The 23,126-nt window shown below is 46.2% G+C and overlaps 1 protein-coding gene across 2 annotated transcripts in view; it reads left to right on the top strand.

The window, feature by feature from the left end:
* GALNT16 (polypeptide N-acetylgalactosaminyltransferase 16) overlaps positions 1-23,126 on the top strand; it is an 82,439-nt gene that overhangs the window by 4,508 nt on the left and 54,805 nt on the right. The gene's annotated exons all lie outside the window — the stretch shown is intronic.

Genomic DNA, 23,126 nt, shown 5'->3' with positions numbered 1-23,126 from the left:
GTTTGGGCAGGCTGGGAGATTGGGGGAGCCCCCGGGGCTCCTTCCTAACCCGAGGGGTGGTAGCAGTGCCCTGATGCGCTACTTCACATTTGCTCTGGAAGCCCCGTACTCTGCCCTCCCTGGGTATCCACGGGCTCAGTAAGGTGATAAAATCGAGCTCCTGACTTAAGGATGATGACGACCTTTCTGCTCTGTCCATGGAGGAGGTTTGTCCTCCTTCAGGCTGTATAATAGCATCAGTAAAGCTCTCTCAACTCCAGGCAATAGCTTCATAAAAAATAAACCAGTCCTTGGAGCGAAAGTGGCCCAGCAGTACCATTCCCAGGAGTGATCCCAGCTGAAGCAGTTTGGGAACTGCACTGTGTGTCACTCTTTGACTGCAAATCCATTTATCAGCCGGTTACGCACACATAGAAGAGAACAAAAGCAGAAACCTGGTCGGAGTTGGAGCAGGGGCCGGGTGCTGGGGCTCTCCACTTCACTCCTTGACTGGCACTGGGATTTTTGGCCTGTTCTCTCTTTTCTCCACCTCTAAAGTGGGGGTGGCAGGTGTGTGTGTGGGGGTGTTTGTGAAGCCTCGTGAATGTTTGGAAAATGCTGTCAGAGCAGCCCCAGCCCTTGGGCAGCAGGGTGGAAACCCTTCAACTGAGATCATTGGCCATCGCTTACAGCTGCCGAAACTCAAAAGTCAAAACTGTGGCTCTCTGGCAGAGTGAGGATGTTATTTACTGCTGATTAGGGCTAGGAACTGCCAGTAGTTCAGGCTGCTCTGCCGTGAGACCCTCTGTGGAGCTGGACTGTGGAAATGAATGCGGTGCCGCCCGGGCAAGGAGCTCTGTGCGGGTGCTATTATTGCTGTAGCCCTTCAGGCGTGTTGGGAGATGCTCTCAGGCCGGCCAGGGCTGAGCTGAACAAATGGAGGATTTGGAGCACTGCCGTGGTCGGATTCCACCTTAGCGGTGGGGAAAGCTGCCCCTGATTTCTTGCATGTGCTTGAACATGCTGCTCTGGCAGTTTTATTTCTCCATTACTCCACTTATCCCATCCATTTTTAAATTGCATTTACTTTACTCTCTCTCAGAGGTCTTATGAGGTTACATGAATCGATAATGTCTGCCAAGCACCTTAAAATCTTCAGGAGGAGGATGCTGTGGCAGTGCTGCATGTTGTTATATTGCTGCTGTTTGGGGGGAGGTGGCACGAGCTCATGGCTAACCACAAAGCCTCTCGTTACAAGCTATAGTGCCGTGCAACAGCCGCTCCAAACCTGGTCCAGCTCCCAGAACGCTGTAAAGCATCCTAGCTCTGTTCCATGCCTGAAATCCCTTAGCAGGGAAGAAATAATCATCCTTTGCCTCTCCTGTCCCTCTGTAACCAGGGTCCCAGGATGTGCCTGCACCTCCCACCACCCCCAGGTCACTCCCAGTCCCCCCGGCAGGCAGCAGCTGGGACAGAGGAGGACCTTCTTCTGATGCACCTGACAGTGGGGCATGGTGGAAATAGCACACCCTGACCTGCCACCATCCCTTTGCATAGAGAAGGGAAATGGGAGGGGTTTGTGGTGTTTGGGCTGCCCCTCATGCATGCGGATAGGTTTCCCAAGGGTTGGGTGGGTTGCAGTGAGAGGCGAGGAGGTGGTATAATGCAATACACATGCTGCTGTAACTATGCAGTGGCATGGCTATCAGAGAGTCTAACGGGCTTCGCTGCCATGGGAGGTGAATAGCAAGCCACTGCAAGGCTGGGTACGCAGGGGCTATAGCTGTACAAGCGGTCCTCAGCACAAATCCTGCTCCTGCTCCTGGGGGCACAGCGCCCCAGCTGTGGCACTGCCCACCGCCCTCTCCCAGCCAGCATGGAAAATGTGTCATTTCACCCGCCCTGCTGGAGAAACGATGAATCTAGAGAAGCAGCTGTCCTTTTGCAGTGCAGAGCCCTCAGCCCTGAGTTCATTCACCACAAAGTTCGATTACTTGACTTAATATATAATGGCAGTCTTGTGTAAGAGGAGGTGTGCCTGTGCTCCGCCTGCTTCTCGTGTCCCTTGGCCTTCTGCAGAGCCTCTGAGACAAGCTGCCTATTTTGATCCAGCTTCTGGTTTCCTCTGCTCTGCGTGAGTGATGGTGTTGGAGTTCAGTTTTGGGCTCATGTGCAAATAAGGGTGACTCATGTGACTTATGGGTCTCTGGAAAATATTTTTTCAATTTTCTAAAACTGGCTGCTTTTCTGTCTGGGAAAAAGAAAAAATCTTGGCTTTTGGGTAAGTGAGTCCAAGAGTTTTGCTCCTGCGTCTGTGCTGTGACATTTCGCATCCTGGGCAAATGAAGGTGAATTGCATGGGCTTTAAAAATTGAAGTGCTTTCTGGGGTTGTGGTTTTCATCTTTATTCTCTCCCAATGTGAAGAATAAAAATCACCTCAGGTAAAAACTACAGTGAATTGCAAGTCTCAGCTTGAAATGGGTTTGTTATTTGTTGATCTCACGTTTATTAGCACAGGTTTAAACTTAAAATCTGGATGTCTGACTCCTGAATATTAAAGTTGAGTGTAAGGAGGCCATTGGAGATCAGTGTCCTAGAAAAAGCTTGTGTGTTAATAGTGATCCTCTAGATCCCTGCTTTATATCCAGAAATCTTGACATGAAGGCTCTCTGCAATTGCCTCTCCCCAAACACGTCCTACAGATGTTTGAAATAAAAATGCAGAAATTGGTAAAGGTCAGGGCTGAGTCAGTGTCACGCTGAGCCCCTGCATGGTTCCCCTTCCACCCGCCACAGAGGGTGGATACACAAGCGAGTACCACATTCCTAGGAATACATGTTTTTTTCTGGAGCACAGCTTAGTTTCATATAATTTCAGAGGAGCCCTGGGACCTCTGGCAGTTGGTTTGTGTGTTGGGTGTTTCTGGAGGATGGACTTCTTCCCTGGGTTCTTTTCTGTCCTTCTCAGGAAGGAGGTTGCCTCTGGCTCCTTGGAAATTTCCCAGAGGCAGAAGCTGTGCAATGTGTCTTTTGGAATGGCTTTGGCATCATTTCCACACTACATACAGGTGGTTAATCATTCACCATGTGCTGCTCATTTGCTTTATCGAGGCACTGATGGGCAGAGCCCAGGACTCTCTTCTCCTGCCTCTAAAGTTTGCAGTGTGGGCAGCTCGCCCAGCATACCTGTGTCCCACTGAAGAGAGCAAAGCCATTGCTGTCATCTGGGCAAAAGCCTGGCTGACTGTGAGGTGAGGAGAGGAGTACTTGCACCCATTTCCGAGCCAAAAGCTGGATGTGAGGCTGCCCATGGGCTTCTCCAGCTCACTGACTTCCCTGGGGTGGCAGGAAAGCAGCAATGCACTTGGAAGATGAAGACAGAAGAGTCTGGTTAGTTAAATGCTCTCAATCATGTTAGGCTGGTGCCAAATTGCTCTTTGGCTCAAGTATCTGTTTATCTTTGTCCTGCCAACTTTTGGGACCTGTTTAGCTCCTCTGTGTCCCCACTAAAGCCAGTTTGGCATCTGAGACCCTATATTGTAATACTGGCACAGGTTGCCTGGGCTCAGCTTTCCTGGCTGCTCCCAACCTCTGTGCTCAGCCCTGTAAAATGATCAGTGGGGGGGGATGGGGTCAAGGCATCCTTTTCCCGTGTAGAAAAGGGTTTCTAAATGTTCTGCAACCATTGATGAACTGAGCGTCACCTGCCTGCGGTGAGACAGTGAGTAGGAGACTCTTCTGGGACACGCTCCTGGTTATGGGAGGTGTCTGTAGGCATCGAGCAAGTTGGCGAGGAAAGGTGACAATCATTTGATTCCCCCCTCTTATTTAGCCAGAAAATGGGGTTTACCTGCTTCTCTGAGTAGCCAAACTGGCAAGTTTAGCCACACTTGCATTTGCCACCGTGTAAGACCACCTCGATGTATGCTCTTCAGACCCCAGTGGTCTTGACTAACTTGGCCAAACAGTGCGCTCTGCTGTGTTTGTTTTCTGTTGCTTTTAGCTGTGTGCATCTGAATCCTGTGGAGCAGGTGCCAGCTGCTGTTCACCGTTCATTCATTCATGACTTTTTCCCCATCCCTTCATCACATTCCTTCTGTGCGCAGCTTTCAGGGGATGCTGTTTCCCTCACGACTGGGATAAGCTGCAGCTTTCATGAATCAGTAAGTGCTAACATTTTTCAGGGACGTCTATCCTACAGGGCTCTTGCATGTGTGCCTGCCCAGAAACAGGTCTTGTAGCCTGAGGGATGCAACTCTGGGAATAGAGGTGGATTCTAGATAAAAATAAAATTTAAAAAAGCAACCAAGGTGGGGAAGAGCACTAATTCCTTGCATTGGCATATTATCAGGCTTGTGAAGTACAGGTTTGATTTTACGTGCTGCTGTGCCATGAAGACAGAAGGCCTACTGTTTAATGAGATGCCACAGCTCATTTCAGCAGCCTCCTTACAGTTTGATTCTTACCGGGTTGCTCACTCTTGAGCCTCCTGCCTTTTGGGGCAAAGATCAGGAATGTGGCTATATAGGTATCTTTCTGCTCTTATGCTGGGCTCGTATGTGTGCCAGTTTGCACACGTGTGAACACAACACGAGGGCTGTATGTTCTCCCCAAGGCCGTATGGTCTCCCTGAGGCTCCTGTGCTGCCTGTAAGCGAGACCACCTCGGCTGCAGGCAGCAGGAACTCGAGTCCGGGGAGGCACGGTGAGCAAGCTGGTGAAGCTGCCATGTTCAACAGCTTATGAAACGCCCTTGTTTTCTTAAAACATCTTTCTTCCCTTGGAGCTAAAGAAAAAGGGAAGGAGGCCTGGGCTCTCCATGCTGCCAGCCTGCAGAGCAGCTCCGCTCCCTGTGGCTCTGCAAGTGTCTGGGGTGGTGGAAATGAGATGGAATGGGAGCTGCAGGGGGCAGTGACAAGGCTTTTGCAGGGTGCCCCTGCCGAATGCTGGGTTTGCCTATGCCATTCAGACTGGCCTATTCCCTTGCCAAAATCCAGCACCCACCTGGCTCTTCCCTGCACCTATACGGTCTCTGCTCTTCCCAGTTTATTTTAGAATGGGTATGACAGCCTTTAATGCTTGGGGTGTTGTGGCAGCCGTTCCTGCTGTGGCCAGACCCTTGCAACACTGATTTTTCGGGGTCTCCGTGGGATCTCTCTTACAGCAGGCAAGAGGCCTATGCCAGCTCCCAGAGAAAGAATGACTTGGTAACTATTTCCCCAGGGGTATTACTGCAGGAGGAAGATTCAGTGACAGTTCGACAGCTTAATATTTTATTTATGATGTTTATGTTTTAAAAATGTGGGAATGAATGCCGTTTGCCTAAATGGCAGAAAACGATTTTATATTTAATGTGCCCCAGTGGTCCATGTGGTGCATTAAAAAATAAAAGAAAAATGAAAGAAATGGTTCACAATAATAATATTCATAAAATCCAGTTGGCAGCATTGGCCTTAATTGTTAATCAAAGTGATGAGGTAGCTGGGACTTGGGCAGTGTGGGACAGTGTGCAGAGGTGTGGGGGGGTGAACGTGCAGTGCCTCTGAAGATAAATTTTTTACCGGAGCCTTTCCATTAAATTAGTGGGTGAAGCAGCTGCAAGTTGTAGTGAGCTGAAGTGTTCTTTCAGTGTGTAGCTGCTTTCACAGTTAGATTTGTCTTTGCATATACAAAACTGCCCTAAGATTTAAAAGCTAAAAATTAAGCAGTGTTTTCTGGAAACGGAAGCCTTTGAAAGACATTTCAGGTTGCTGTTTGCCATGGTGAAAGTTGGCCCAGGAGCTTCATCCCAAGGTGGACAGGTCGGGAGTCACTTGAAAGGCAAAGGCAGGAGATCCCGTTGTGTTTCAGCAGCACTTAACTGGGACTGCCTGTGTTGGAGCAATGAAAAATTACTTCATTATTCCTGTTAGAAAAACATGCGGCCGTAGCAATGAAATAAACAGAGGCAAACGTGCTGGGGATGAAGCACGTGGGTCAGCCGGGCACCCTGGCTCGCCTGTGCCGTGCATCGTCTCCCTCCTGGAGCGTGACCAGGGGGGATCTCTTTGCTCTTCCTTGGCTCTCGCCAGCATGGCTGTTCCTGTCCCATGGCATCTTGGTGACCGTCCCGGGGCCTCGTTCTCTCTTGCCTGTTTTGGTGGCGTACGCGGCTCCCCCGCGCCCCTCCAGCCCTACCTGCCAGCTCCTGGGCCAGGGCTGCAGGCTCGCCGGGGCTCGTGCTGCCCGTTGTCGCTGTCGTGCTGCCCACGACACGTCCCGTACTACTGCATTTAGGCTAAAGACATAACTGAAGTGAGACCCACGGGCTGGGAGTCGAGCCGGCTTACTGTCTGAGCTGCAAACTCCTCCTCTTTCCAGGCTACAGTGCCTCAGTTTCCCCAAAGTCTAAAATGGAGATTATCTGCTTCACAGGGCTTTGGGGAGACTTAGCTTGCACGTTTTGTAAAGGGCTGAAGATGAGATAACCTTAGAAATACAAAGGATGAACTCAGCCTTTGAACCAAGAATGGGATTAGCAGAAATGCAGCAGATCGAGGATGATCTGCTGCAAGAGGAGGACGTTAAAGGCGCAGCACGGGCTGCACCATGCACTGAACAACAGGATTTATGAGGAAAGGCTGCGTCCTGCCTGCTGCTATCTTTCACTGTATTTTTATAAGCACGTATTCTTGCAACTAATAAAAGTGATAAAGGACAGGAGGTGGACTGTCCTCATCAGATTTCCAGGTCCCAGTTGTGCTTGTGGCTGTGAAGACAGTAAGATATATAGGCGCACGCTTTTTTTTTTTTTTTAAAAAAAAAAAAGAAAAACAACACAGAAAACAAAACAAAACAAGTGGTCTCTTGGGCCTCATCTTTGCAGAGAAATTACCCATGTTGTGATGTACTTTGAGCATATGGGTAATTTCTCAGTGTTGGTAGAGTCTGGGGTTTTGACAGGCAGCTGCGTGCTCCCTTTGGAGCTGCTTTTTTTTTTGGCTACTTCAGGGGCATCATCCCTGCAGAGACCTGCCTCGGCTCCTTGGGCGGTGGCAGCGCAGGTCCCACAGCACTGCTGGTGTCAGAGCCCTGCGCTGCCCCTGGGCAGGGAAGCTCTTTTGGCTGTCAGAGGGTGCTTGGTTGGTCCTCCTGCGTGATGGAGCTGCAGGGTTGACTCGAGTTCAGGCTGCAAGGCTGCCGCAGGCAGGCTGGGGTAATGCTCTAACTTCTGACTCTGTTATAACGTGGGCACTGATGACATTTAGCTAAAGCTGCAGAAGGTGATCGACTTTAAACTCTCGTTTTCATTCTTCCGCTTTCCAAATTTTTCATCTTGTAAGCTGAAACACTGTCCTTGTGAGAAGGCTTTGTTTTAAAGTAGCAGGGGGAGAGAAAGCAACTGTGCTGAAACCTGCAACAGCCATTTTGTGGGCCTGAAAGGAAAAAAAAAAAAAAAAAAAGGAATACTTTTCTTGTCTTTTTATTTTGAATAAGCTGACTCCTGAAACAGTCAGGGCTTGGCTGGAAAAGTGCTTCTACCCAAGGTGTCTTCAGAGGTTCTCTGAAAAAGTCTTCCTGCAGGACAAAATGGGAAAACACTGAAGCTTTCCATATGCTCACATGTTGAGTGCCCTAATGAAGTATTTAGTGCCAGAAGATGTCATGCTCAGTGATGCTGTGCTGTACCTTTGTGCCTTTTGGTATCAAGTATGCAGTAAAAAGCCTAATAAATGAGCATGTAAGAGCTCCAAAAAGCAATGCAGCTCCTTGGGTGACTGGTGAGTTAGTCTCTGAACATGGGAATAGGGATACAGTGGTAGTGCAAATGGGAGCCATCACATCTACACAATGAAGTTTTAAAAATTCTGTGCTCTCTGTTTAGTTTCCCAAAGTAATTTTAAATTTTGAAAATTAATAGTAAAGTATCAGAGTTAGGAAATGTGAATGTTGCAAGTGATCCCTGCAGACTCCTGGTGCTCAGTGATGTGATCGTGCTGTATTTCCCAAGTGCTATAACATGCATGTGATTTTTGGTTTGTGTTTTGTTTTTTTTTTTTTTTTCCTTAGACCTTTCTGAGAGATTTTTCAGATCTAGTTGTGTGATAGAAATGGTCATCTACACCAGGCTGCTGATGGAGTAGGCTATATGTGTTTCCTATTGTTAGGGCACAACGTCTCAAAGTGATCCCTGACTGGGTTGATAGGGGCAAAGGGGCAGTGACAAACAGGTAGGACATAACCCTGTCCCCAGCACAGGGATGCTGTGTTGCTACATCCCTGCTGGTGCCACACTTGATTCTGCAATGCTAAGGCTCTTGGTTTTGTGTCTGGGAACAGCAGAGCTGGCTTCCCTGGCAGTACCAGATATAGACTGGGGTGAGCACGGTCATGTTTCTCCCATTGCTTGGAGTGCAATGTGGTGTTTATACTGAGCTTGGGTTGGCAGCAGAAGGATGGATGCTCTGCAATGAGGTAACCCTTTCACGAAATCTGTTGGAGCAAATCTGAGCAAGCTTGGCATCTGTTTGCATCCTCTCTGTCTGCGTTTGGGTGGTCTAAGTCTGGTTGTGCTGTGCCCTGGAATGCCAGATTGCTGTGCCGTGCCTGCTAGCTGAGTGGTCATGTGGGGCATTTCATGTGGGGAACTGGACCACACTGGCTGGGCACTCCCAAAGAAATTCTAGGAAGGGCTGGGAAATCACTGTTCCTTCAGGACTAGCTGTCGATCCATTGGGTCAGGCGATGATGAGATGTGGTCAAGTGAGGTCGAGCCTCGGTGAGGCTGCCCAAGCACCTATCAAAAGCTCCCTTTGGCTGATTGTGAAAGGGTTTTAAGTCAGTGGATGGACTGCTGGCTCAGGTCAGGCTCTTGAACAGACACAAATCTCATGCTACCTGTTAGGCGAGCCACGAGGAGGTGGTTTACACTGAAAGTAAACACTGTCCTTACAGCACAGGCAGTGATTGAGTCATAGTGGGTAGTAGGAAAAATCTGCCGATCTGCTTGCATCCCTCAGGTTACAGCATTATGAAAAATAATTACTAATTTTAAATTATTTACTCATTCATTTTTCTTGGGCCCAAAGCCTCACTTTCAGGAAAAATGTGCTGGAGTTGAAGGGAGGCATGGTGGGGTGACACAAATGATTGTGCTTGGCAGGGCTAACATGAAAGAAGTTATTTGCCATATCCTTCTTTCTGCTGCTGTTCAGCTGTTAGTTGTGCAGCTCTGCCCTGTGTGTGGGTCCCACTCTGACCTTTGCTGCCCTTGTACCTGTTAAGCAAGGGGGCTACCCGAGTGCTTGTGCCACCCCCGTGGCTCTGGACGCATTATCCTTGGCGTGGCAATGCCATGGCAGTAGAGTCCTCTTGCCCACCGCTGGCATCCTCGGGGCAGTGGGTCTCAGCAGCTCTTGCTCGTGCTTACTCACTGAGGAACAGGCAGGGACAGTGTACTGCAGGGACCTTGCTAGAGGCATATGATGTGTGCAAAGCTGAGCCCTTTAAATCTTGGTGCCCTAGTTAACGGGGATTTAGTCTTCCCAACCTGTCACAGTCCATCTCATTTTTCCTCCTCTTTCTTTTTAGTTAGAGGATTATAATTGTCACATTGAGCTTAAAGAGGATTGGAATGCTCTATATCTTTCTTCTGCTTTTCCCCAATATCTCCTAAGAGACATCATAAAGAAGGGCCAGGAATGGATAAACAGGTATTAGCACCACTACAAGCACTGAAGAAAGAAAGGGTGAGAAATCTCTCCCTAACCTGTTGTGCCTGTGTTCTCACTGGGTCTGCACGGGATGCTCTGTGACCTCCTGAGCTGTGGCAGCCCCCAAACACACCAGTGTTAGTCTGTGTCCCCAGATCGCCCGGTTGGCGGGAGCAGGGACTCCTGGCAGCCAGTTGGACAGGACCAGCAGCTGCAGGAGGGGAGGGTGCTGAGGGGAACTGGGTATGTGAAGGGATCTCCTTCTTATTTTTCTGTGCCTCCTGTACCTTAGGAGCCTTATAAGGTGTTACTTTAGTTCCCCAGCTCACAAGCACGCAAAAGGAACTTGCTGCTGCCAGTGGGTTGTGTGTTCAGAAAACCCCATGCACAGATGCACTCAGTTCCTTCAGCTGGGCTTCAGCAGAATCCAAAATGATAACAACTAAACTTTAAATGAAATATCTTGACTTTTTTTTTGCGGGAGGGAGGGCATGTGGGTGAGTGGTTCACCATGGAAGAATCCTTAGAAGTGTCAGGAAGCAGAAACGCAGGGTGACCATTTGAACTCCCTGGTTTACATAGCAGTGAATCTGAGAAATTAGGAAATAATGCTGCCTGCCACATTTATTAAATGTCCAGGAATTTGCTAAAGTGAGTCTTGCGATGGATTCATTAAGACTAAGTAAATTCTGAGGATCCACATTACATCATCAATTTTCTTGTCTAGCTTTCTGTTTATGCCTTTATAATTCCACTAGAAATATACCTTCCACTGCTATATTTAACTTGCTGGCCCTGTGTGAAGCTTTAATTGTGGTCCTCACCATTCTCTGTGGCAAGGACAGCTGTGAAGCATGTTGCCAGAAAGTTATTTTGAATCATTAAAGGCAATCTGTATCTTTCCAGTCTTGAGTAGGTAAGTTTAATTTGAATGGAAAGTATTTCTATTGAGACCAGAATTTGCTTTAAGTTATAAGTTCAGTATTTTTCTTCCCAAAGTATATTCACGTATCATTGTCCCATACCTGATAAGGGTAAATTTAGATGCATTTTGGCCATTGCCTGTCAGCTGGGAGCCCTTTGCCAGTCTGGTGCTGCTCAGCCTGGGGTGGGCTCAGCACCCCTGCAATGCAGGGCTCAGATCCGCACTGGATCGTGACCGGGGTGACTCCAGCCGTTACCTGGGTCTGCTTGGCAGGAGCTGGGTGAGTGTTGGCAGTGTGCTGAGGGATCAGCTGCAAAAGGAGAGACGGGGAGAGGAGCTGCTCTCTGTGAAAAGTCAGCCAGCTCCGGCGGCTGCCAGCCTTGCCCCTGCCCTGGCTGTGACTGTATGCTGGGGGAATGCACAGCCCAGCTCACAGCAGGATATGTATGTCCTCAGCAGGCTCTTTCTGTATGTGAGGGACTTGTTTTGGGGTTCTTCTGGGATGAGAGAGTGAGACAGGGAGAGCTGTTGAATAATAAGCCATTAGGGGCTGCTGCAAGCCTGCCTGGAGTTACCAGTCGCCTTGACATCCTTTTCCAAGTAATTTGCACATCAAAGTTATGCAGTCTGAGATCTCTCCTATGTCTTGCTCCTATCCCAGACCTCACACAGCCTGTGCTGCTCAGTCACTCTTGATTGTCTGCAGATCCCTCCTTGTAGGGGTGTTTGGGTATCCAGACTGGGGGGGCTCTTTTGCACCAGGTGAAACGTGAACAGAAAAGATAGCCCTCTGTCTGTAGATGAGTAAAATAAAGGGTAAGGGATAGAAAGTGTTCTTCCCCCTATTTCCTTGATGTAGAGCTAAGATTAAGCCTTAATCTCTGAGGAAAGGAAGAAAAGAAAAAAGATATGTTTGTTATTCTATTATTCAGATCTGCTAACCTCTGGTTATTAACCCAGATTAAAAAAACAGTGAAGCCAAGACTGCTTAGATATTAGCTGCGTACCAACATGAATTCAAAAAACTTGGTACTGGATTGTAGCTACTACCAAGAGACGATTAAAACTCAGTTTGTCCTGTGGTAGATGCTGTTGTAACTGGCCGTACTTCATTCTTGATAGAGTTTCACTCTTCACCTTGGTAATTTATTTGGACCACCTCCCCACCCCTCATAATTTCTCTGGTCAGTGATGACTTGGCCACCTAAAACCACTTTATCACTTAGTATAACCTGAGGAGGCTGGGACAGCTTGGAGGGGAGTAAATTTGGCTCGGGGCTGGGGTGTGTGCTGGGAAATTTCTCCCTCTCATTTACCCCAAGTGCCAACTTAGGTTTTGGTGTGCATTTTTTTCTGTGTGTTCGTTTGGGGGAAGAAGCAGCATCTGAGTATAAACTGCTGGGAGCGGGAGTAAGGAGACAGGTTCGAAAAAGCTTCTAAATGATTCTTGTGTGTGCAAATATTAATCACTAAACCTGTTACCGCTTAACAGCATGACTTCTCATCATGATAAGCTACCCCTCTGGGCTGAACAGGAATAACTCTCAGTGTGTTTGAGCTCTGGGAACTGGACTTCAGCCTCTCCCATCCCAGCCCTAATACGGAATGGTGTTTAAACACTCTTTAGTGGGCAGTGGTGGCAACCTGCCTGGCAGTGGGGCTGCTGCTGCTTCTTCAGTCTTAACTCTGCCTTCTGAGAGTTAAATTCTCAACTTAATGAAGGTAAAGTGAGGTTCCCCATGTTATGTTGTTTTAAATGCCAAGTGATGTCTGTAACCAGTGTCTGGATTCTAGTTCTGTGCTCAGACCATTAGCCTGTGTGATTTGCTCTTCTGGGGGAAAAAAATACACTGTAGGCACTTTAATCATGCTCTCTGCAGAAAAAGGTGTTTTCACCTGAGAATACGCTCCTGGCATTTGTAGTATGTACTTGTTTTTTGTCTTGCTACCAAGTTTTTGAAGTAGATAGATAATGGCAATGTGAATGTCTGCATCCTAAAATGCTTATGGGCCTCTGCAGTGGCACATGGCACGAGTTGTAACAGGCAACTGGTTGGCCGTTATACAGACTGGGCATGTGGCCTCTTCACCACAAGTTATTAGCAGTGAAATGCAAGCACAAACAGCAGCCGCTCCTTTCGTAGGAGCAGAATTTTACAAGGGTGAATTTAGCTGCTTGTACTCATTTCTTCCCAAATAGGAGTCTGAATGCAGGACATCCACTGCCACTACTTTACACCCTGATTTTGTGTTGAGAAGAGCTACTTAACTAGTTCAGACACCAGACATGGGCAGCATCAGCTAGATGATGAAAAGTTACAAGTGGGTGACTAGACCTTCACCGCCTTTGACAAGTGATGTTTGGTAATATTTGTTGCTAGTAATTTTATAAAACAGGTAGGGGAAATTTAGCAGTGTGAGGCGTGAGGGGCCTGGGGTATAGCCTGTGCCTCAGCTGGATAACCCACTCTGCAATGCATGCTCGAGACCACCTCCTGATCAGAGAGGTGAGGAGCAATATCTCAGGGGCAGCAGTGGTATGCCACCTCAAGAAAGCTCCTAGCAGTTGCAAGCAACTCTGAGTGCCAGGGAGAGTCTGTCCTATTTGATGTAGACTTGCTCTTGCTGCTTGAATGTCTCCATACGGTGCTATGGGATTGGGACAGAATTGGTTCTACAGAATGGTTCTGGACTCTAAGCAGAAATGGGCTTTTTGGAGTTACTTGAGGGGAAAAAATGGCCAAAATAGACTGAAAACCCTGATGATCTAAAGGAAATACCTTTGCTCCTGAGAAAGGTGTGTAGAAAATCCTCACCTGTTTGATAGGACCACTCAGGCTGTGCTTCCAAAAGAACTATTTACAGTTCTCCTGCCAGTTCAGTACCTCCAGCATTACCAAAGCGTGTATGAAAAACAACTGAGTGGGAACATCTTCGATGCCATTTAGAGGGCAGCTCAGCTATCTGTCCTCTGAACAGACACCAGGTCTGGAAAGGAGAAAGGTATTTATACTGGGCTTCAGTAAGTGTTGACCTAAAAGAGCTTGTCACTGCGCCTTTCTCAAAAAACTGTTATTTTTTAAAAAAAATCTCTCTTGGCTTTTAATTAAATTGATTTGGTGCATTTCTGAGAGTGTGAAGGTGATCAGCAATATTCTCCTTGGTTTACTGAACTAGCTTATGTGAACTTGGAGGAGCTTCTTTGGTGCTCCCTGCAGATGAGAAAGGCACATGAAGAAGTGTGGGGGGCAAGGACTTCAGTATGTGTTCCTAGTGTAGGGTGGGTGTGGAAGTATTCAAATATATTTAAAACATTTGAATGTTTTCTAAAATGTAGTCTCTTAACACTGTCTTTCTTGCATTGTCACTTCAGCTATTTGAGTTTATTAGGAAAGAAGAAGGATTGAGGTTTTTTTTTTTTTTTGTATTTCCTCTTTACACATATGGTGGTATTTGCATCAGTCGCAGAAAGTGGAGGTGTTAAAATAACTGTATCATCCAGGCAGCCTCCCTGCGGATGCTGACTGCTTCTTGTAGTAATGGCCCACACTACCTCTTGGAGCCTCTTGCTTATTTGGGGAGGTTACAGAAACCATCCCATAGCTCTTCCTTCCCTTTGTCCTGTTAAATAGGTTGACAGTATAATATGCAGGATGCACAATGCTGTGATTTTAGTCTGTATTGAGCCAGATTGTATACTCGAGGTCTGAAACCAGAAGGAAAGATTTTCAAAGGATGCTGGGATTATAGAGCAGGATTCAATGTCACTGGGCTGGAGCTGGCTGTTCCTTGTTGTATAAGCTCGGCCACAACTCTTCCTTTGAAGATGTGGGATTTGGGAGGAGAGGACTGCTGTTAGAGAGGTGTGCCTGCTCCTTCAGAGCTAATTTAATAGCTTGCCTCCCGTTCAGGCAAGGGAAATGCATCAGTGGAATTTTTCCTATTATATTAAATGACCTGGCTGTATGTCATGGCCTAATGGTGTTACCGCAGAGAGCAGCGGACAGGGGATGATTTTCCTTAATGTTTTCTTTGCTGTATGGGAAAGGGGCAGCTGTCATCTGATTCAGCAGCTAGGTAGCCAGATTTCTCTCTGCTGGTCAATAAACAGAAACTTCTGTCATATTTACCAGACACTGGGATACTGGCTGCTATAGTTATGATTTAGTTTCTAGTGTCAGATTAGTTAGAACTTAGATATTGCACCAGAGCAAGGACCTATCTATTAAAGATATGCAGGCTGAAAGTGAATCTGTATTTCTGTATTAAACAGATTTGTAATGGCATCTGTTCTGCCCAATGGTTTTTACGGGGGAAACAATCCAGAGACAATAAGATTGAGACACTTCAATTGTACTTTTGGTAATAAACATTTTTTGCATTGACAGGTCTGGTGCACTTGACTCTTCAGAAACGTGCTAAGTGCTTAAACATCTTCTTTTACAGATCAAGAGTCTACAAGAGGCTCAGAAAGGTTAAAGTCTTAATTTACACTGATTGCTCAGGCTCCATGGACTTTCTCTTTGAATGTCTTTCCCACCAGGCATTTGACTGACAACCCCTTCCCTAGAGCTTCAGTGTATGTGCAAGTAGTGATGGCTCTTTTGCAGGGAGGGGAGGTGGCTTAAGGAAAAGCAAGGTGAATATACCCAGCTGCTGCGCAGTGCCAGCATGCTTTGCCCCCCCACCCCCCAAGGATAACACGTCTCCTTTTGGGCTGTCTGTGGGATGCAGCATTGAGGCTGCTCAGGTCTCTGTTGGCAAGTGTGACATCTTGCAGTGCTGCAAGGTGAAGGCTCTTGTAATGAGTGGCTTGAATGAGGCAAACAGTAACGAGTTGTCCGGGCATGGTTCATTGGCTCCTGTCTAGCAGAAGGAAAAGTGTCACTGTGATTTGTGCTTATCTAGCTGTGCAACTGAATTTTTTCCTTGAACTGCATTCCTGTTTTAGACAAAATCCCTTGGGTGAGACACGTGCCATTTGCACAGGGTTCTTAATTAGAAGAATTAATCATAAACACGGGCATCTTTCTCTCATTAATATGTTAGGGGATAGAGATTAATTACATCCCCAGGAATGTGTCTGTTGTTGCTTACTATTTCTATGAAATGTGGCAGTCCTTGTGTGTCTGCAGATAGAGATGAGGTTCCATATGATATTGCCGTGCTGCTGCTGTTATGCTTTTATTTATTTAATGAATTACTGACTTTTGTGGAGTTACCTCAACTTAAGGCTTGCTATTTGCTGAACAGGAGATGCTTAAAACTTGCATATTCAAAAATTTCTAGATCTGCAGTGATAAATGGGGAAAATCATGGCATGGTTAAATTTTTCATAGCAGCCCTCTCCTAAAATATCTGTGTTCTCCTCTCCCATACTGCCACTAGCAAAGGAAGGGATAGAGTGCAAGGAGGTAATTTACTATGACAACTTCAAAAGTAACAGTTTAGCTTGAGGCACAAGTAGATCTTGCATCCTGCTTCTGTCCCCTCTGTCCTCCCTCAGCTGGCCAAGGGATGCCATTTTGAAAGTGTCTGAAGAAGAGAAAGTCCACCTTCTGTGCAAAGCTCAAGAATTGGAGATTAAAACTCCTTAGTAGGTTCTTCTATGTGAAACCTGGTTTCCAGTGCCAAGGATTGATTGCTTAGATTCAGGTTTTGAAGGATCTATATGTTTTGCAGAGAATAATGCAAGAACATCTTGCTGGCTCCAAAGCATGTAAACATTATTAGAAATGTTTGCTAGTGGGGTGCAGCAGGGATCTCCCTGAAGCTAGCAGAAACAATTAGACCACTGGAGAGTTGGGTTTGGTGGGTTTTTTGGCCAACAATTCCCATCTGTATCCTCAGGGGGATATTCTTTTAACCGGTTTGCCTCCTTTCTTCCTCTCCAGATGGATATCATGTTATAAACAGATTGCTAAGGACAACAGTTACCTTATCCTGTCTAAAATGGAAGTGAATGTATGGAAACTGTGTCACAGAGACAAGTTTTGAGCCCTCTTTTAACTTGGCCAAGACTTTGCTCTCGCCCCAGGAGTCTTGAGGAGCAATGCCAGTGTGGCAGGCAGAGGCAGAAAGGGAAGCCCACGTAGGTGGCTTACAGGAAGAATGGACAAAGTGTGTTTTGAGGAGATCAGTGTTATAGCAGTTGGGTACACCTATACTGAACTGGGCCAAATCCCATTCTGGCTCTCACAGTATGTAAAAGTTGTGATTTTCAGCTGCTTCTATCCTCTGGGCACAGAAACTAGGTGATCAGTGGTATTACTAGAGAGGAGACGAGTGTATGTCCATGTGTTTAATTAAGACCTGCACTTCAGTGAGTGCTTTAGTGCAGATGCTCTCTGCACACTTCTTGCACTTTTCCTTTGGGGTTTAACTGTTAAGCAATCTTCTTTATCCCCTTGTCTTCTGTACTCTCATATCATGAGCTAGGGATTGAAAATGCCTTCTCTGTCACGTACGATCTGACGGAAGGTCTTGCCTGGAAGATTTATTTATTTGAGTATGAGGTTTTTCAAGTTTAAGTAGACATTAAGTTGGAATTTAAAGAAATATCTCAGAATGAAGGAGAGTAGAACAAGCATTTCTGCCTGTCTGCTCTCAAGTGTGCAGTGTCTATCACTCTTAGAAGAGGAGCAAACTGTTGTGGAGTTATTGAGATGCTTGAAGAGTCACTGACCTGTGGGCTGTGGTTTCTTGTCTGTCCAGGAAAAAAAAAAAGACACCAAACAAACCCACCCCCCCAAAATCCAAACGAGAATAATTTCTGTGCAGATTTTTTTAATGTCTAGCTTGCAGTCTAGGGGCCCAGACATGAATGATTTTAAGATTGGTCAGAAGTCTGAGGACAAGAGTTACAGACTCTTAGAACAGATAAGAATTTAGTTTAAATAGATAAGAATTTACTGACAATTCATAGCCTGCTATATTCGTCCATGTAAAATCTGATGTGCAGCATTGAGGATTAATTGATTAAACTCTTCTCTGGAAAAGTTTATTATTTAAGTTGTGAGTAACATAAAATTTCCTTACTGGCTCAAAAAAGCATAAAAATAGGAGTTTAAAGTGGCTGTTTCCAGGAAGAAAATACAGTTGTCTGCTTTTAATTATAGGACAATATGTTCCTTAAAAAAAAAAAAACATGAATCCGAGTCTTCTGTATCCTTATGGTGAATGGAAGCATTTAATTAAAATAAACACTTTGGGTTTGAGATTTGCAAGGCTTTTCAGATGAAGGATTTGGGTAGACTTGGAAGTAGATATTTTATGAAGCTGATTCCTGCTTTGCAGTTCTCCCTTTGAGCTGAGATGGAATGGAGGTGTTAATCACTTGCTTTGGTCTTGTGAACATCATTGATTGTATCCTCTGAAAGATCTGTCTGGGACCATGCAGCTGGAAGAAGGGATGGACAGATGTGGTAGCTTGCTGAAAGAAGCAAGAATATTTGATTTAAGAGCCTGCAGACACTTACTACTGCTCCTCTTGCTCAGTTAAGGTGCTAGTCTTGTATTTTACTTTGCAAGTTACCATGAACAACAATGCCATTCCTCCAAATATTGCCAACTGCCAGTAGGGACGGTGTTTGGGAGGTCAAGAAACATAGGAGAAAAAAGTACCAAGACATCCTTCCATCTGTTTGTAAACTATACTTGTATTTCTTTGTCCCTGGGTACTGCCTCTCTTTTGGGCTGCGGAAGAGGCAGGGGCCGAGCCCACAGCCCCATAGGAGCAGGAGACGGGGGCTTGGCTAGGTCATGAGAGGCCTGGGGGAAGGGGGGTCATTTTCCAATAACTGGACTGAGAAGACACTGAGGGATGCAAGGCGTATTTGGAAAGAGTGTAGGGGGAAACATGAAGGATGAAAGCCAAGCTGGTCTCCACCGGATGCTGACTGTGGTCCCTGAGGAAAAACATTTTTGCTCTGTTGCCACTGATGTTTGTACTCAAGTTAAAGCACTTGGGTGGAGGTGGAGACACCATGCTGGGAATGTTTTGCTTCAGACAGGTTGTCTGCAAAGAGAATTCTTGTTGTTAGCCTGGTATTAACAAGAGTCTGAGATGAATGGTGACTCTGTCACTTGCCTGGTAACATGGAAGTGTGCAGTGAAGGGTGACATGGAGTCATTATCGACTAAAAGAAGTTGAGGGCGTTTCTTTCCCTCTTGGTTTAAAACTTGTTGCTTCACACAGATTAACACATTGCTCCAGGAATAGATCAAAGGGGTGAATGTGTGTAAGGAAACAGAGGATGGTATGGATGTTCCGTATATGCGTTTCCCACTTGTTGCTTCCCTCTAAAATTTATCAGCCATTTGGGAATTGGTTCTGGCATATTGCTCTTTATGTTATAATAGGAAGAATCTGTTAAAGGCATATCTGATAGGTGATGAAGTACTTGTATGAGCTTTCCTCTGTTAAGATGTTATTGGGTTAAAGATGGTTGTTTGCTGGGGTGGTTGCTGCACCTGCAGCTCCAGTTCAGCACAGTGGAGGGTCTGCGTGGAAAGGTGCCATTTAGTCTGGCAGCCCTCAGTTCAGCTCCAAGGGCTGCTGGAGCAGTCTTGCTGGAAATACCCTCGCAGTTTGAGCCATTGGCCTAGATGTTGGCTCCATAACCCAGAGAGTGAGTATTAACCTGGAGATAGAAGAGTCTCACAGCCTCTCACTCAGTGCATCCAAGTGAGATGGAGTGGGGAGGGTTTTCGGGGGCCCAGGCAGGATGGACAAAGTTAACTTGGTGGGGAAGTATATTGCAACATGGCAAGATAGGACCAACTTTGTTTCCTTGTGCTTTTTCCCCTGTGCTCTAGACTCCAGAGAACAGCAGCTATTTAAACATCCCTGTAGGCTTTCTTCACTTTCAGATGAGGAAAGAAAGGGATGGTAATTTTCTAGGACACCTGAGGTGTGGCTATGTGCACAGTCTCTGAACTGAGTTGTCTGGGAGATGTGTATGTGTTATTTGCATGGATGTATGCTGACAGCCTTGAGGTTCGTGTGACAGCCCAGCCATGAGTGCGTACTGTGATCATATTTTAATTGTGATAACTTCTGGAGATTTTTTTTTTTTCAGTACAGAGGATTTTCATTATTTTTGAACTTATTTTCCTGTTTTGTTTAAAGTAGTAATTCAGATCTAGTGTTTCTCCTGCTGCTCTGAGTGGTACAAATAAAATAGTGACAAGCCATCTGACCACCTGAGCAAAACTGTTGGAGGTCAGAGGGATGCTTCCCTATGTCTACCAAGGGAACTGACACACCTACCTAATAAGTGACCAAACCCGATCAGTTTGGCTGGTGCATTCCTGTCCCACCAAGCAGAGGTCCATCCTGGACGCCCTTAATTTAAAAGCCCCAGAACCATCCTGCAGAAAGGGCTGGTGGCAGGCAGCTCCAGACCCAGCTGCTCTCCTTCCTTTTAGGTTTCTCTTGTCTGGGGTATCCCCGAGCAGGGCTTGGGGCATCCAAGAACTGGGGACAAGCCAGACCACAGTCCCCTCCTGTGTGAGGGTGGGCTTGCCCAAGACGGGATGACCTATGCATGCATCCTCTGATGAAGTCACCAGGGCAACAGTGACGTGCAGCAGGTCGAGCCCTCTTTAGTTGGAGATGATCTCTGAGCCTTGCAGTAAAGGCTCCACCAGCAAAAGCTAGTGAAGCACTTTCAGTTCCACTGACCAAAACCTCAATAAATGAGCATTTCCTTGTGATGGCTAAGTGAAGTTGTAGTACCTCAACCCATGAGAGTTTGTTAGATGTTTCAGCATTCCCAAGTTAATGAGCCTCCTTAAGAAAACTATCTCTTTTCTCTTGATACCTATCATCATGTCTCAGACCTGGCACAGTAGAATTTGAACTGTGTGACACTGGTTAATGCAGAGATATAAATTGCTACTGTATTGCCTTCACCATGGTGTGTGGTCTGTGTCAATTTTCTCCAAGGCAGCCATTTTTGAAGCACTCCATCACACGCTACAATTTCACTTTCAGTGTGGAAGATCACTTACTTTTCTGCAAAGAAAAACATTATTTCTTCCCTAATCTATGATTAAAGATCAGTCAACTTCTGAAATATACCTTTCTACTTTCATTTAACAAAATTATTCATTCTGTTGCTCTGCATGACTGACAGATACGTAGCAACTGCAGAACTTTAGCATTGCAGAGCAAACCTCTACTGCCTGTGTTTAAGGACTGGTTACTCATTTACAGGAACAGTACCAGTTATCCTCTGTGCACCAGCATACAGAAATGGGTAGTGTGCAGTCCTAGCAATTAGGAGGACAGGTGTGCAATAATTGCTCTATTTTATGATGGATGTACCATACAAAGACTTGATACTCCGAGGCAGTTTTCAGTTGTTTAACTTAACTGCTAGTTTCTAATGAAGAGTGTGCTGCTAAGCTCTTCTTCTGCTCCACTTAGTTGGGGCACTGGTTGCTAACAGATCAGCTTTCCTGAATTACCCCAAATCACCAAGTGTTTAGCTCTTAAAAAAAAAAAAAAAAAAGCTTATAACCAAAGGATACCTTTCTTTCTGCTTCTGAATGGATTTTCCCTTGGGTATGCTTGACTCTGAACATGACCGGTTAGTTATATTTGGGGGAGGGTAAGTGTCTGGCAATCAACTTGTTTAATCTCTTCCAGATTCTTTGGAGTAGTCCGTGAATGACATGTTGAAAAACCAAGCTTTTGACCTCAATGTATGTTGATATGGCAGTTCTGGAAAACACCCTTAAGATAGTTGTGTTAAGGCTTCTGTAGATCTTTACCAGACCCTGGAATTAGACTCTAGCATTGAAGGAAAAGTTGGCTTTACATTATTTGTTCTGGTCTTGCAAGCTGCTTTTGGCTGAGCTGTTTAGGGGAGAAGCTGAAAGCGGATGCTCATAACCATCATATGATTGCTCTGAGAAAAGTTAATCACAAGAGCTCCCCGAGGAGGTAAGGAGGTGCAGTAGTGTGGTACTCATCAGCGTGGGTAGGTAGCAACACCATGCTGGGTGCAGGCATCAGAAATGACTTTGGTGAATGGAGTGAGCAGAGCCCTGCGATTACAGTGGGGTGTGAGTCAGGAGCTGAGCATCTCCTCTCAGCACCCTGCTCCCAGAGAGCAGGCCCTGCCACGGGAAAGAAAAAAAAAAAAAAGGCAAAAAAGGTAAAATAACAGAACAAACTAAAAATTACTGTGGTTATTGCTATGGTAACAAACATCTAGAAATCCAGACAGATCTCTGTATCAGCTGCAGGCTTGGGCTTTATAGCCTGTACTTTGGTGGTTGCATATGCAGAGACAGCAGTGATGCTGTAAAGGGAAACAGCACTGGGTTTAAGATACCTTGGGATCTTTCCAAATATGAGACTTACTGCTCCCACTGCTTGAGGCAGGCTAGGAGCAGTTGCAGGCTGTTGGTGTGTGTCTGTCATTGCCTGTTTGCTACCCACCCAAGCAATGAGAGGTGAGGGGCCAAATGCACTTCACAGCACTGTTACGGCTGAGCAGAATTATGTTACGGCTGATTATGGGATTGGCACTGGAATATCTTGCATTTTGAGTTTAACAACACCTTGGTCTCTCATGGGATTTTTGGGGAGCTTTGACTAGTTGGAGAGGACAAGTTAATTTTGCATATAGTGTATAATTTGCGGCTTCCAGCAGCACATTCAACAGCAGGCCTGGGAGAAGGCAAAGGGAGCTCAGATTCTTCCCTGGTATGGTGTTTAGTTGTGTGTGCAGTGGTTCTGGGTTTTGCTTTGTTTTCATTCTTCTTTTGCATTTTCACTCTGTTTTGAGCAGTGTTAGTGAAGTAGGAGGGGAGCTGCAAGCAACAGACAGCTTTGAGTTTCTGACTGAAACTCAAAGCTGGGTTCTTCCAAAGCACTGCTAAAGTATGGGGTGTCTTGGTAATTCAGGTAGCCATCTTCCTTTCCACAATCATCTCCTGAAAAATATGTCAGGACTGGGCAATAGGACAGGAGAAAAAGGGAAAGGACTTCCACCAGGGCAGTTACAGAGGTGTAGGGGACCCCGCTATAATTGTGAAGGCTGATGTTAGGAGAGAAGACGACCTGTCCTGAGAAGGCCTGGCTTTGAAGAGCAGAAAAGACCTCAAAATACTGCATCCTAAAAGAGGTTCTGTTTCCCCGCAGCCCTCTCAGAGGGATGATCCTGAAAGGATCATGGCATGTGAGAAGGAAGCTGCCTCTTGTATTGCAAGGTCTTCTCTGGCTTGCTGCTGCTCTGGCTCACCTCGGGACCAAGTCACAGGCTGATTCTTCCTGACGACTATTTCAGGCTTCACATTACTTGACGCTACCAAGTGTGAGAGATCACTGGGGATTTGGTCTGGATGTTTTTGGCATGCCACTTGTTTCAGTTCTACTTTGCATGTGATTGCAGAGAGGCCGGGGAGGAACTCCAGGGAGTTAGTCTCCTGCGTCAGGGCACATATTGGCATGTAATTATGTGCAGTTATGCCAATTAATGCTTGTAGTGGACATACATGGCAGAACTAGCTTTGTGT

Source organism: Tyto alba, unplaced genomic scaffold, assembly GCF_018691265.1.
Source record: "Tyto alba isolate M040663 unplaced genomic scaffold, T.alba_DEE_v4.0 Super-Scaffold_18, whole genome shotgun sequence".
Classification (NCBI taxonomy): domain Eukaryota; kingdom Metazoa; phylum Chordata; class Aves; order Strigiformes; family Tytonidae; genus Tyto; species Tyto alba.
The sequence above is the reverse complement of the archived record's forward strand: the minus strand, read 5'-3'. Positions and strand labels throughout refer to the sequence as shown.